General features: G+C 40.9%; 1 pseudogene across 1 annotated transcript in view; it reads right to left on the bottom strand.

The window, feature by feature from the left end:
• The window catches only part of LOC137740164 (periodic tryptophan protein 2-like), a 36,875-nt pseudogene extending 23,553 nt beyond the window's left edge, over nucleotides 1-13,322 (bottom strand). Inside the window, exons 1-3 of the transcript XR_015966754.1 lie at nucleotides 12,003-13,322; nucleotides 10,964-11,317; nucleotides 10,334-10,705 (exon numbers count right to left, since the gene is read on the bottom strand). The product of XR_015966754.1 is annotated as a periodic tryptophan protein 2-like (transcript). The remainder of the gene's footprint in view (nucleotides 1-10,333; nucleotides 10,706-10,963; nucleotides 11,318-12,002) is intronic.
• Between the last annotated feature and the right edge of the window lie 1,688 nt (nucleotides 13,323-15,010).

Raw genomic sequence — 15,010 nt, 5'->3', positions numbered from 1 at the left:
AATCTCGCATCAAATTTTGGCGCCGTTGCCGGGGATTAGAAAATTTGCTAATCCCTTGGATTGTTTTATTTTCGTCTGTTTTTATTTTATTCTAGATTCTTAATCTTGTTTTGTTTCTTGTTTTAGGTACTTGTTTATGACTCGGAGTTCTTATCCGATTCGTGAACATATCCTGGAGTGACTGGGTTCTTCGTCCGGCTGCAAGACGTAAAAGAAAGCGCTTCTTGGGAGGCAACCCAATGCACTGAATAAAACAAAGCTTGTTCATAAAAAATAAAAAAAAATAAAAAAAATTTCATATATTAAATAAAATACTAAACATGGAGAAAGATGGTGCTTCACAAAGGTTGTTTACGTGAAGCCCCACTACGAGGCGTCGGAGCTGAAGGCATCGGAGCGGAAGGCATCGGAGCGGAAGGCATCGGAGCGGAAGGCATAGAAGCGGGAGGCTTCGGAGCGGAAGGCATCGGAGCGGGAGGCATCGGAGCTAGAGCATTCCAGGCCTCAATACTTGGCCAAGCGCTGGATGAGCCAGGAAAAAGGTGCCTCTGGAGATAAGCAGAAAACCTTTGACGGTCGCTTTGAATCCGACCTTCAGACTCTTGCAGTTCATCAAGCTTCCTCTTCATGCCCGTCGAATAGTTGTTTGCAAGCACATGCAAACTTCTATTCTCGTACTTAAGCAATTTGATCTCTTGCTTAAGACTTTCCGCCTCCGCCATCAATGATTCAACCTGACGGGAGCGAGCAAGCAGGCGTTGGTCCATGTTGGACACAGAGCCTACACACTGAACGCTGAGAGCGAGGGACTCTTGAACGGCCAACTCATCGGACCGTCCTGAAAGTAGCCTACTATCCTTAGGAGTGAGGAGGTTCCTAGCTACTATCGTAGCTGTTGTTGCATCCGTCATCATGGAGTCCTCACCTGTAAGAGGACCGTTAGAAGAAAAGAAAGAAGGGCGCCATACATTACCTTGACGGGGCGCAACCGGATCGCTGCTGAGACTCAAATCTAAGCTAAGGTTCGATGAGTTAGTCATTTTTCAAAGGTGTTCAGAGAGAAGGGGTGGATGGAGTTAATTCTCAAAGGGCCGGAGTAGATTTTCAAGAATGGGAATTCTTCAGAGTGTGTTTGTTGTGGTGATCGATAGCTCTATAAAAATCCAAGGCGACGCGTCCACCGATTCAAGAAGCCGGAATTTCCGGCGTAATTTAGGCGACGCTTTCTCGGCTTTTCAGAAGACGTGTTCAACTTTGTCAAAAGATTTCTTCTTTTCAGACAACACGTGGAGGCCATCATCACAACTACACATCTTTAGCCGACAAGCGCAAAGTTCGGCGACGCTTTCTCTGCCTTTCAGAAAAAGCGTGCAGCTTTGTCAAAAGGAGCTGCATCCGCACTACTACGTGTCGTTCAGAAAGCGAAGGGGCGTCGTTCAGAAATCGAAGGGACGTCGTTCAGAAATCGAAGAGGCGCCACTATTTCAAAAAGCCAGATTTGCGGGATCAAAACGTTTGTCGACAAGGGTAAAAGAACAGTACCACCACTTGATATTATCTCTATATATGTCGACCTTCATCTCTTATGGCAAGGCAAACCTGAAGAAAATGTCCAACTCTTCCTCACCTCTGAGGGCGCACTCCCCGCAAAGCCTCTTGAAATACTCAATTTTTTCTCCCCCAAAGAAGATACCAGAAACCTGGAGTACAAATAAGGCAGAAGGAAACGGTCGATCGAAGCATGTGGAGACAGCCACAACAAATACATGTGCTGCTTCATTCGCCGTTTCTTCAAAAACAAAGGTATCTCATATCATCAAGGTCTAAAGCAAAAGTATCTCATATCATGCTTTTTCCCTGTCCTTTCCTTTGTCCTTGTTATTACTCGCATGGCAAAGTAAACGAAAGCAATCAGGAATGCATTCCTGATTGCTTACCTAGCGTTGCTCTCGAGTAGTCATCTTTAACGGTTGACACACTTCCAGAGAAGGGACCACTTCTGCAAGGGGAGCAAGCAAGACAAGTGAAAATGATACATTGAAGCATGTGGAGACAAACATAGGCTGAGTTATCCTCCAACCCTTTTCAATACGAATTGGAAAGATTGAACAAAGAAACAGACCAAAGGAGTAAGCTCAGACCTTCGGGGGAGACCAAAAGAATCCTGCTGCCCAGTTCAAGAGTAGCACAAAGGAAAATCAACGATGGGAGGAACCCCTGTGGAATCAACAAAATCAAGCATCAATGCAATCACCAAGGAGAAGATGGAATTTACATTCCACAACCAGATTTGCGTCCCTAAACTCTTCTCTTTGTTATTTACATTATGCCATGTTTAGTATGTTTAAGTGCTTTTTGTGTGTTTACTTATGTTTTGTGTGAATCTATGCTTAAAACATTGAGGACAATGTTTGATTTAAGTGTGGGGGGGTAACTAATGTTGTTAATGCAAATTCGTGGGATTTTATCACCCATAACTTCAAATGTTGTTCCTTGCTGTTTTAAGGTATTTTTAAGATGTTTTAGAGTGTTTTAGTGTGTTTTGTTTTATAACTCCGAAAATCACATAAAAGTTTGAAAAACATGTTTTGAAAAGCCTAAAAAGAGTGTTTTGAGTCGTTTTTGTGTGTTTGTGTCTTAGGGTACCTTCCAACAAAATGACAAGGATTTGGTTTGTAATTGCATGACTATTAAAGAGAGTTATAAACATGGATGAAAGTTTGATTTACTCTTGGTATATGCTTGGTTATGGTTATAATGTATGACTTCACATGCAATTATAAAAGAAAAATTCGTTTCTGTAACATGCTTGAAGGAAGGAACTCATAACAAACGCTATAACCCTGTGAGACTCGAGCCATTACTTTCTTTGGAGAGCTATTTTCTGTGATTCTTTGTTGTTGAGTAAGCCATGCTCCAACAATGTTGTTGAGTACCAAGCATTGATCATCGGGCTCCAAATGGCGATCAACATGGAAATCACAGCTCTTGAGGCTAGCGACTCAACTGCTACAAAAGTTCGAAGCCGTGACACTAAAACATGTGCCAAGAAAGGAAAATCAAATGGCAGACGCTCTCGCCAATCTAGCCTCGAGTATGACACTAGGAAAAGATGAAGCTGCAGACGTGCCAGTTTGCCAAAGATGGGTGATTCCGCTCGTTAATGAAATGTCACTAGATGATACAAATGTCATCTCAGTACTTCCAGTTGATGTTGAAGAGTGGAGACAGCCGCTGATCGACTACTTAGAGCACGGAAAGCTTCCAGATGATCTTAGACACCGTTCCGAAATACGTCGACGAGCACCTCGCTTCCTTTACTACAAAGGAACACTCTACCGACGCTCTTTTGAAGGAGTGCTCCTAAGATGCCTAGGTGAAGAAGAAGCTGATCAAGCCATGGAAGAAGCACATTCAGGTGTGTGTGGGGCACATCAGTCTGGACCAAAGCTACATTTCCAGCTTAAAAGAATGGGTTACTACTGGACGAGCATGATGAAGGACTGCCTAGAACACGCCAAAAGGTGCCAAGCCTGCCAATTCCACGCCAACTTCATACATCAACCTCCTGAACCATTACACCCTACAGTTGCTTCATGGCCGTTCGACGCATGGGGATTGAACGTTGTAGGACCAATTACGCCAAAGTCATCTGCAGGGGAAGCTTACATCCTAGCTGCAACAGATTACTTCTCCAAGTGGGCTGAAGCCATACCTTTAAGGGAAGTCAAAAAGGAAACTGTTGTTCGTTTCATCAAGGAGCATATCATCCACCGATATGGGGTGCCTCGCTACATTATCACTGATAACGGAAAGCAGTTCTCCAACTGACTCGTAGATGAGCTTTGCGACAAATACAAGTTCAAGCAGCACAAGTCTTCCATGTATCATGCTCCGGCCAACGGCCTTGCGGAAGCATTCAACAAGACGCTGTGCAACCTCCTGAAAAAGGTAATCGTCCGAACAAAGAGAGACTGGCATGAAAGAATAAGTGAAGCACTTTGGGCATATAGGACTACACATAGGACTCCTACCCAAACTACACCTTTTTCTCTCGTATATGGCGTAGAAGCTGCTCTACCGCTCGAAAGTCAAATCCCCTCACTAAGGATGGCTATACAAGAAGGCTTGACTAATGAAGAAAATGCAAAGTTGCGCCTTCAAGAGTTGGAAGCGCTGGATGAAAGAAGGCTCGAAGCTCAACAACACTTGGAATGCTACCAAGCACGGTTATCCAAGGCATTCAATAAGAAAGTCCGCCCAAGGTCTTTCCAAGCCGGAGATCTCGAGCTGGCATTTCGTAGGCTTATCATTACAACTCACAAGACAAAAAGTGTTGATGTATATTTCCTTCCTAATGCTAGAATATATTTAGTATAATGGCATAAGTAAGGGTGTCGAATCCACAGGGACTAATTGGACCTATGTAATTACTTGTTTTGCAAGAACTCTAAGAAATGAATCAAACTAACAAACTAGGCAGATTTGGAAATGAATCAAACTAACAAAACTAGGCAGATTTGGAAATGAATCAAACTAATCTAAATAGACAGATTTGTTGTTGTAACTTGAAAGCATAAGAAAATGAAGTAAACACAAATAAATGAGTCAACAACTAATGTAATGAGATAGTATCAAAGGAAATGAAGCTAGGGATTCGGTTTCACCATTGCTTAACTAAGTCCATGTTTGTCAAGTTAGTTTATACTCATTCATCTACCTATTTCTTGAGTTTGTTTCACTTGGATATGATCAACCATATGATGTGTGGATTTGATCAAATGTCTCTAATCATGAACCTAATTGTGATGTGCAACTTTGGTTCATAATCAAGATTATGTAATGTACAAGAAACTTTCATAAAACCAAAGGGAATAACTCGGCAGGATGTGTGCTAAACACTCCCTTCATTCATTCACATATCTACCAAGATTATGCATGATGTGTGTTCTAATCTTGGCTACACAACTTTGTGATTAATTCAAATGATGATCAAGCATTAAAATCAACAAAAAGCAAGTTCACATCAAAGTGGGATGGACCCTACGTAATACAAGAGGTCTACACTAATGGCGCCTACTTAATCATGGCAGAAGAAGGGTTAAAGATCGGCCCCATCAACGGCAGATTTTTGAAGCGCTACTACCCCTAAAGCAAATGCACCACGCTCCTGGCCCGCAAGATTATAAACTGTGTACGGCAAAATCATTATCAAAATCACCAAAAAAATAAAATAAAAAAAAAATAAAAAAAAATAAAAGAAAAAAGAAAGAAAGGAAATAACACATCTTGGTGATATATATGTTTTATCTGTATTTAGCACAATACACTGAATAAAATAAAGCATGTCCATTGATCTCCGAGAAAGTACAAGTGCGTACAAAAAAAAAAAAAAAAAAGATGGAGCTTTCACAAAGGTTGTTCACGTGAAGCCTCACTACTTGGCAAAACTCCAGGAGCGGGAGGCATCGAAGATAGATCATTCGAGGCCTCAATACTTGGTGGAACGCTAGATGACGCAGGAAAAAGGTGCCTCTGAAAGAAAGCCGCAAGCCTTTGACGGTCACTTTGAATTCGACCTTCAGATTCTTGCAGCTGATCAAGCTTCCTCTTCATGCTCGTCGAATAATTATTTGCAAGCACGTGCAAACCTCTATTCTCGCGCTTAACCTGTTGGATCTCTTGTTTAAGATTTTCCACCTCCGCCATCAATGATTCAACTTAACGGGATCGAGCAAGTAGGCGTTGACCCATGTTGGACACGGAGCCCGCACACTGAATACTGAGAGCTAGGGACTCTTGAACGGCCAACTCATCGGACCGTCCTGAAAGCAGCCTACTATCTCTAGGAGTGAGGAGGTTCCTAGCTACTATTGTAGCTGTTGTTGCATCCTTCATCACGGAGTCTTCACCTGTAAGAGGGCCACTAGAAGATAAGAAAGACGGGCACCATACATTACCCTGATGCGGCGCACCCGTATCACTGCTGAGACTCAAATCTAAGCAAATGTTAGATGGGTTAGCCATTTTCAAAGGTGTTAAAAGAGAAGGGTTGGATAGAGTAAAATCTCAAAGAGCCGTTAAAACCAAATACACCGGAGACGATTTTCACGAACGGGCAATCTTCAAAGTGTGCATGTTGGAGGTAATCGATACCTTTATAAAAAGGAAAGGCGACACGACCACCGATTCAAAAAATTGAAGAGACCACTCTTCAAATCTTAAAAGCCGGATTTTCCTGCGTAAAGTTCGGCAACGCTCTTCAGACACAATCTCGGCTTTTCAGATAACACGTGCAACTTTTTCAAAAATCTCTGACAAAGTTGAAAACGCGTGGAGGTCATTACCCCAATTACCACACTTTTGCCGACAAGCGTGGGTGACAAAGCCGCATCCGCACTACTGCTTGCCATTAAAATTTCTATATATGTCAACATTCATGGCAAGGCATACATCCAAAAACGCATGACTCTTCTTCTCGGCCGAGAATATAGTTGCAACCAAACCTCTCAACATGGCCGTTTATTCATAAATTGAAGAGGCATTTGCTCAAAAAATCGAAGAAGCGTTTGTTCAGAAATCAAAAAGGTAACACCCTCCGAACCTCAAAAGCTGGGCCGCTTATTCAAGGATCGAAGAGTCATCATTCTTTGAATTTCAAAAAAACCGGATTTGCTGGATCAAAACTTGGCAGTACCTTTCACATTTAACCTCAACTTTGCAGACATTACAAGCAACTTTGTCAAAGATTTCTGACAAAGTTGAGAACGCGTGAATCTTACTGTTTTAATTACCCAACAGTTGTCGACAATGGTAAAGGAACAGTACCATCATTTGCTATTGGGAAAACCATATATATGTCGACCTTCATCTTTTATGGTAAGGCAGACCTGCAAAAAAAAATGCCCAACTCTTCCTCACCTCTGAGGGCGCACTCCCAGCAAAGCCTCTCGAAATACTCAATTTTCTTCTTCTCCAAAGAAGATACCAGATGCTTGTAGTACAGATAAGGCAGGAGGAAACGGTAGATCGAAGCATGTGGAGACAAGCACAACAAATATATGTGCTGATTCATTCGCTGCTTCTTCAAAAAGCAAAAGTATCTCATATCATCAAGGGCGAAAACAAAGGTATCTCATATCATGCTTCTTCCTTGTCTTTTTCTTTGCCCTTGTTCTTACTCACAGGGCAAAGAGAAAGATAGCAATCAGCCGGCACTTGGAGTCAGTCTTCCGATCTGGAACCGACTACCTGGAATCTATTCCCTGGTTGCTTACCTAGCGTTGCTCTTGAGTAGTCATCTTCAACGGTTGATACACTTCCAGAGAAGGGACCACATCTGCTTGGAGAACAGCTAAGACGAGTGACAATGAAACATCAATCTTGTGGATCGTCAGCAAACGCAACAACTGCATATCCTGAGTCATCCTCTAACCCTCTTTAAGTATGAATTGGAAAGATTGAACAAAGAAACAGGTCATCACCTCCACCTCGTGCTTGCCTGCCAAGTGTCTGAATCCTGAAACCGCTCATGGTCTTATTTTCACTCAAGATCAAGCCTCGATGGCCCTTGAAGAAATCACAAGTCCGGTTCAAAATCAAGTGTTCACCACTTTTGAATCAAATTCAACTCCAGATAAAAGGAGTTAAGTTCAGACCTTCGGGGGAGACCAAAAGAATCCTCCAGCCCAGTTCAAAATTAAGCCTGCGGAAAAGCAACGATTGGAGGAAACCAGAAAATCTTCCAGTCAAACTCAAGATCAAGTCTTGATGACCCTTAAAGAAATCACAAGTCCGATTCAAAATCAAGTGTTCACCACCCTTGAATCAAATTCAACTCCAGATAAAAGGAGTTAAGTTCAGACCTTCGGGGGAGACCAAAAGAATCCTCTAGCCCAGTTCAAGATTAAGCCTGTGGAAAATCAACGATTGGAGGAAACCAGAAAATCTTCCAGTCAAACTCAAGATCAAGCCTCGATGGCCCTTGAAGAAATCACAAGTCCGATTCAAAATCAAGTGTTCACCACCCTTGAATCAAATTCAACTCCAGACAAAAGGAGTAAGTTCAGACCTTCGGATGAGACCAAAAGAATCTTTCAGCCCAGTTCAAGATTAAGCCTGTGGAAAATCAACAATTGGAGGAAACCAGAAAATCTTCCAGTCGAACTCAAGATTAAGCCTCGATGGCCCTTGAAGAAATTTCCAGCCCAATTCAAGATCAAGCCTCGACGGCCCTTGGGTTGACATCTACATTAAGGGACTTCAAAACGCATCTTCTACACGTGACAAGCACATGTCTACGACGCGCCTTGAAGTGGGGGCATTTGTAGACATCGAAATTTCAGTAAAATAAATGTTAACCAATGTATTAAAATCACAACATCCATTTACTTCACCAACCTCACACACTTACTTCACCCACAACATCCACTTACTTCACCTACAACCTCCACTTACTTCACCTACAACCTCACACAATTACTTCACCGACAACATCCACTTACTTCACCTACAACCTCCACTTACTTCACCCACACCTACAACCTTCACTTACTTCACCTACAACCTCCACTTACTTCACTCACACCTACAACCTTCACTTACTTCACCTACAACATCCACTTACTTCACCTACAACCTCCACTTACTTCACCCACACCTACAACCTTCCCTTACTTCACCTACAACCTCCACTTACTTCACCCACAACCTCCACTTACTTCACCCACAACATCCACTTACTTCACCTACAACCTCCACTTACTTCACCAACCTCACACACTTCCTTCACCTACAACCTCCACTCACTTCACCAAAAAAATGAATGGTGGTGATTCATTCTCAAAACCTATAAATAGGCTTCTCCATCAAGAGGAATACCAAGAAGAAAACCAATTCACAAATACATTTTTCTACTCCCAAATTGGAAGAGAATTCCCCAAATCCTTGAAGCTTTAAAACTCTAAAGCTCTCAAACATCCAAATTCTCAAGAAATCCCGAAGGATTAAGAAAGCACTCTTCGTTCTTCGTCAAATCCTCCTTCAAGATCAAGCCCCAACGACCCTTGAAGAACTCCCACCAACTCAAGATCAAGCCCCGACGGCCCCTTGAAGAAAGTGTTAATCATTCATCATCCGTTCATCCTAAGATCAAACCCCAACGGCCCTTTGGATCAACAACCTCAACAAATCCACACATCCAATCGTTCTTCAAGACTAAGCCCAAAAGCCCTTGAAGATCTGCTCATCCATTAACCTTCAAGATCAAGCCCAAAAGCCCTTGAAGAAATCCATACACCCATTCTTCAAGATCAAGCCCAACGCCCCTTGAAGATCCATTCATCAACTGTTCATCCTAAGATCAAGCCCCAACGGCCCTTTGGATCAACAACCTCAACAAACCCATACACCCATTCTTCAAGATCAAACCCAACGCCCCTTGAAGATCCATTCATCAACTGTTCATCCTAAGATCAAGCCCCAACGGCCCTTTGGATCAACAACCTCAACAAACCCATACACCCATTCTTCAAGATCAAGCCCAACGCCCCTTGAAGATCCGTTCATCAACTGTTCATCCTTAGATCAAGCCCCGACGGCCCTTTGGATCAACAACTCATCCACAAACCTACACCCTACGAAGATAGAATCAGAGGATCAAATTTGAGAGAAATCGTAACCCCAAAATCATTAAACACAAAATATTATTTTTGTACACGTATTCTTGTTCCTCGTCGTCAGGAATTTTTCGTGTTCACACATATGCATACAAGACGTAAAAGAAATAAGCATACAAAAGTTAGAAAAAAGCGCCTATTATTTCAAAAATGATATACAACAAGCTGCTTAAAGTTCATCCTATACACGAATGAAATGGAGTATTCAGGTAACCATGGAAGTTGCACAGCCCTAATCAAAGTTCTCATTAGATGTTTGATGTTCTGAATATGTGACTTATACTTGGAGAAATCTTAATTCATTGGGACACTGGCCAAGAGGTGGAAAGTTGAACAACTCTTTTAAAAAACCTCATCGCATTTTGGCTAAAGTTGCAATAAATCAAAGTAAATAACAGTATCTTATGTAAGAATGAGTAGAAAGCTTATAACCCAACTGTTAATAAAAATATAGCCTATGCTTTTCCAAGCAGTTTATTCAAGCATAAAAAAGATGCAAGATGTGTGTGTGCATAACTGCATATAGCTCGATGTTAAGGTCTTGATGTTCCAGCCAGAAAACGAAACAGCAACAGAAAATGCCAAAAACGAAAGCTTGAGAAACATCATCGAGTGTGAATCATGCTGTTCAAAGCTTGCCCATGTAAGAAACTAACCTGATCAGCAACATCATACATGCAGATGTATTTGCTACTTCCTCCAGCTAATATGTAAGTCCCATCAGCTGAATAACATAAAGTTGTGAAGAATTTTCCTGAACTTGAGTTGGCAGCTGATCTACGATTTGTCATAAGACGACCTCCAGAAATATCCGTACGGCCCTTAATGGTATACATTAATAAACCATCAATTGGGTCCCAGAAATGAATTTGACCATCTAATGTGCTGCTAGCCAACTGCTTTCCATCAGGGCGGTAAACCAGTGTAAGAACATCATGTGTACGAGTAAATGTTTCAACAACACCTTTTCCATCAAAAACATCCCACAACCGAACTGTTCTGTCCCATGATGATGAAGCTAAAGTTGCCTGCATGTGAAAGAAAAACATCGCATCAAGCTCCAACAGCTATCGACGTTAAACCTTGCAAATAAACTTTGGTTGCATGAGAAAATAAAAACAATATACATAAAGAAAACACCTTAAATCATAAATAGGAACCAACTCTATAAAAGTATATGCATCTGCAACAGCCCGAGTAAGCATTATAGAAGCATGTGCATTTATAATAAACCAACACAACAATTATACCAGCAGAACAATCAAATATAATATAAGTAAACTCACATTTGTAGGAGAAAACATCAAACCATGAACAGGACCTTCATGGCCGCTAAGAATATCCAACAAGCGGCTTGTCTTCATCGACCAAACAAAGATCTATTGTACCTCAAAGGAATCAAGGGTTCCAGCACAAATCACTTCACCACTCTGATCTGCTGCCAGTGAAACAAACTGCCTAGTTTCAGGGGTGGTAAATGTTCTAAAATTTCGATAACGGTACAAATCCCATGCACGAACAGTCCCATCTAGAGAGGCACTTATGAGACTATGGCTGTTAGCCATAAAGTGGAGTGCGGTGATGGCATTAGCGTGCTCAGAGAATGTTATAAAGCAGAACCCTGATGAAACAGTCCAGATCTGCGTAAGAAAAAGAGTAAGCTCTCTAGGTATGATAGTCCATAATTGCATTTTGTACAAAATATTAATAATCCGCACATTGGCAAGTTGAATGTAATTATGAAAGTGGAAATAGAAAATGGGTGTGGTAATGCAACAATACATCACAAATCCACAAACTGTCATGCATTATTAAACTCACTAGACAATTCTATAGTACATATATCACCAATTATCATATGATCTAGTGGCACCCAATCTCCACTTTCTTGTAGAACATCCTAAGATAAAATCACATGGACAACAATTGTTGACTATAAAAAAATCATTCGTTATGAGAATCATAAGACAAGGGTGTGGTAATGCATAGTCATCGTAACATACAAGTAATATGACCTACAGTACAAAAGTATTCTAAGTTGCATCTTTGATAGTCAGTTATGAAATCAGTCATCATTTATTAAGGGCAACACATGCTACAACCGAAACAAATGGATTAAATAAAAAGGGTTAGTATTACACTGAAGAAAAACCCACAAAAGAGACAATATACGAATCTTCAAATAACAGCTAACAAATTACTATCCTCATTCTTAAATCATAAAAGCGTACAGATATAGCTAAGATGGTTGAACTACAAAGTTGCATGGAACTACATAGCTAAGTCCTCTAAATAAAAAGCTTCCCATTCTAAAAACTCATATACCTTGACTTTGTTATCATCTGCTCCAGTGGCTAACAGTTGCGAATCTGGTGAATAAGCAAGACAATTCACATCGAAGTAATGCCCCTGCTGCTTCAATATATAACTCTCTGACTTCCACTCCCACATAAGCAACTGTCCAAGTTTCGCACACCCAAACATTAGCCAATTACCAAGTTCATTAAAAACTGCCGTTGTAATTTTCTCTCTTGATATCGACAACAAGTGCAAGCACACAAAATCAGGCATTTGATACAACCCAAATACACCATTTGAGAACCCAACAACCAACATATGAAGGCCCCTATGATAATCACAAGCTGTCAACTTCGTCTAGGACTGCAAAAAATTGTTCTTCCCCAATAACTCCCATTTCCTGTTTTGCAAATACCCACCTTCTTCATCCAAGTCACCTTCTCTGCCCTCATAACCCTTTCTCTTCTTCACATTACCACTTCCAATACCTTCAACTTCATCATCACCATCCCTAATCGGTGTACCTGGTGAGGCTGGCTCTTTAACTTCCGTTCCATCAGATTCACCTTCATTGTCACTCAAACCCCAACTAAACACATAACAATCATGGGTAACCGTATAAACATTGCATACCTTATTCGTGTTCTTATCAATTCCCAAAAAAACACCCACAACGGTATCTCTACGACCCAAAAACATAAATGCCTTCTTTTTTAACCCCACCCGGCTTCAATTTTTTCATACAAAACAACCTAGCAGTCAAATCTTTCGACCCGACAAGCAAATAATTCGAGTCTGGGCTCCAATCCAATGCCACAACCTTATCATCACAATCAGCAAAAGTCCTAACCAATTCAAATGGAAAAAAAACTCTTTCTTAAGGCCAGGAGAGCGCCAAATTTGGACCAACTTACCGGTTGCCACCGCAATAAACGTCCCGTTCGGGCTGAATTCGAGGGCATTGACGGGGTTTTTGAAGGAAATGCGGTGAAGCACCACGCGCTGGCGGAGGTTGATGAAGAGGCATCGGTGGTTGTCATCGACTGCGAGGAGAAAGACCCCGTCAGGCGAGGCCGCGATTCGGGAGATGTTGGAGGAAGATTGGAAAGGTAGAGTTGTGGTTTGGGATTTGATGAGGTCGGTGACGGAGACTCTCTTACCGACCGGTGAGATTAGCTCGGTGTTATTGGTGATTTCGGCGTTGCCTCCTCGGTACGGAGCTCCGAGGAGGTTCTGGAACCTGTAGTTCATTGCTTTTTCACAGTTCTGGTAGCCAAGAAAATCGCAGGACTAAAATGAGCAGAATTTTCTCGGCAACCAACCAGAGTTTCCAGAGCTTAAGGTTTAGCTAGGGTTTAAGCGAAGTTAAATTTACAATTTGGGTCCCGTATTTCATGTAAATTTTCATTTTGCCCTCTGATAATTTCAGTTTGAGTTTTTATCACAAATGGTCCTTGAAATTGACCCTCACTATCAAGATGGTCTCAGAAATTAAAAATTAATCAATATAGTCCCTGAAAATAGGTATCGCAAATCAATGTGGTTATTATGTCACAATTCTGTTAAAAGTTCCGTTAAGTGCTGATGTAACACATAAATGGGGCCCACAAGATTTACAGGTTTTTTTTATCACAAATAATTCTTGAAATTGACCTACACCATCAAAATAGTCCTTGAAATTGAAAATCGATCAATGTAGTTCTTGAAAGTAGGTGTCGCAAATCAATATGATCATTCTGCCACAATTCTGTAAAAAAAATTTGTTATATGCTAATGTGGGTTTAATAATTAATTAAAAAAAGTTGTCTAAATACTTTTTTGCACAATGGAAATTTTTTTTTTCTTATAGTAGGGTCTACTCCAAAGAGAGATCCCTTTCATAAATTCTCAGAGGCACAAGGCTTAACCAAGACCTAAGAGGGGATGTGGAAATAGTTTTCAACCAACAATAGACACACCTTAGTTATAACCTCATTATCTCAAGGCAAACCTCGCCCTTTTTTGCATCACCAAACCACTAGGAAAGTGCTGAACAAGCTCTTCAAGATTAAGGTTGTGAGGATGTTGATCGCTTAAAGGTTCATAGTAATGTCTCAGAAGTCATTGCTAATAGGCCAAGTCGTCACCACAGGTGATCTCGATCCAAGTTAAATTCGATGAAGGGTGTCGAAGTGTGTAAGGATGGGTGTATTGAGATTATTTTAGATAATAAAGAGTGAAGGAGGTAGAGAAATGTGAACTGAGATCAGACGTGATTATAGGACTGGGTTTTTGGGTTGACAATTTTTTTATTAACTAGTGTGACCCATTTATGTAATTTAATTAGACTTGTGTGACCCATTTATGTGTCAAATCAGCACATAACACAATTTTTTATAAACTTGTAACGGAATGACTACATTAATTTGAGTAGGCTTGGTAATTCCTAACACGATCCGATAACCCGACACAACACGACACGAAATTAACAGATATTTGGGTCGACACGATAACGAATCAGGTCGTTATTAGGTAACCCGATAAGTACATGTTAAGATAACGGGTTGGTTTGGGTATACACGTGGGCAACACGGTAAGCAAAATATTAATTTTATAATTTTATAATCCTTAAAAAATACTATAATAATTATATATATTAATTTAACAATTTTATACCCTAAAAACTCTAATAATTATATATATATATATATGACACATCCCGACCAAAATCAAGGCGTGAGGGTGACGTAGCCATGTGCACAGTGCGGAAGCAAAATAATAAAAACAATTACGAATAAATAAAAACCAAACTACTAAATAAGCTAGTTAAAGTAACCCACTAGTGCGAAACTAAGTGCGATAAATATAATCAGAGCACAAAAAGCCTAAGTGCAGTCCAGAAGAACGAATATTAATTACACAACACCCAAAGGTGATCCTACATTTGTGTTGTTCTATCAGAATCACCGTCAAGTCCTCAGGAGCCACCAAAGCACTTCTAACTAGAACCTGGAGGGGCGCAAAACAGAAAGTGTGAGTGGACAAAAACAAAGCTT

Source organism: Pyrus communis, chromosome 9 (assembly GCF_041283825.1).
Source record: "Pyrus communis isolate YQ-2024b chromosome 9, ASM4128382v1, whole genome shotgun sequence".
Taxonomy (NCBI): domain Eukaryota; kingdom Viridiplantae; phylum Streptophyta; class Magnoliopsida; order Rosales; family Rosaceae; genus Pyrus; species Pyrus communis.
The sequence above is the reverse complement of the archived record's forward strand: the minus strand, read 5'-3'. Positions and strand labels throughout refer to the sequence as shown.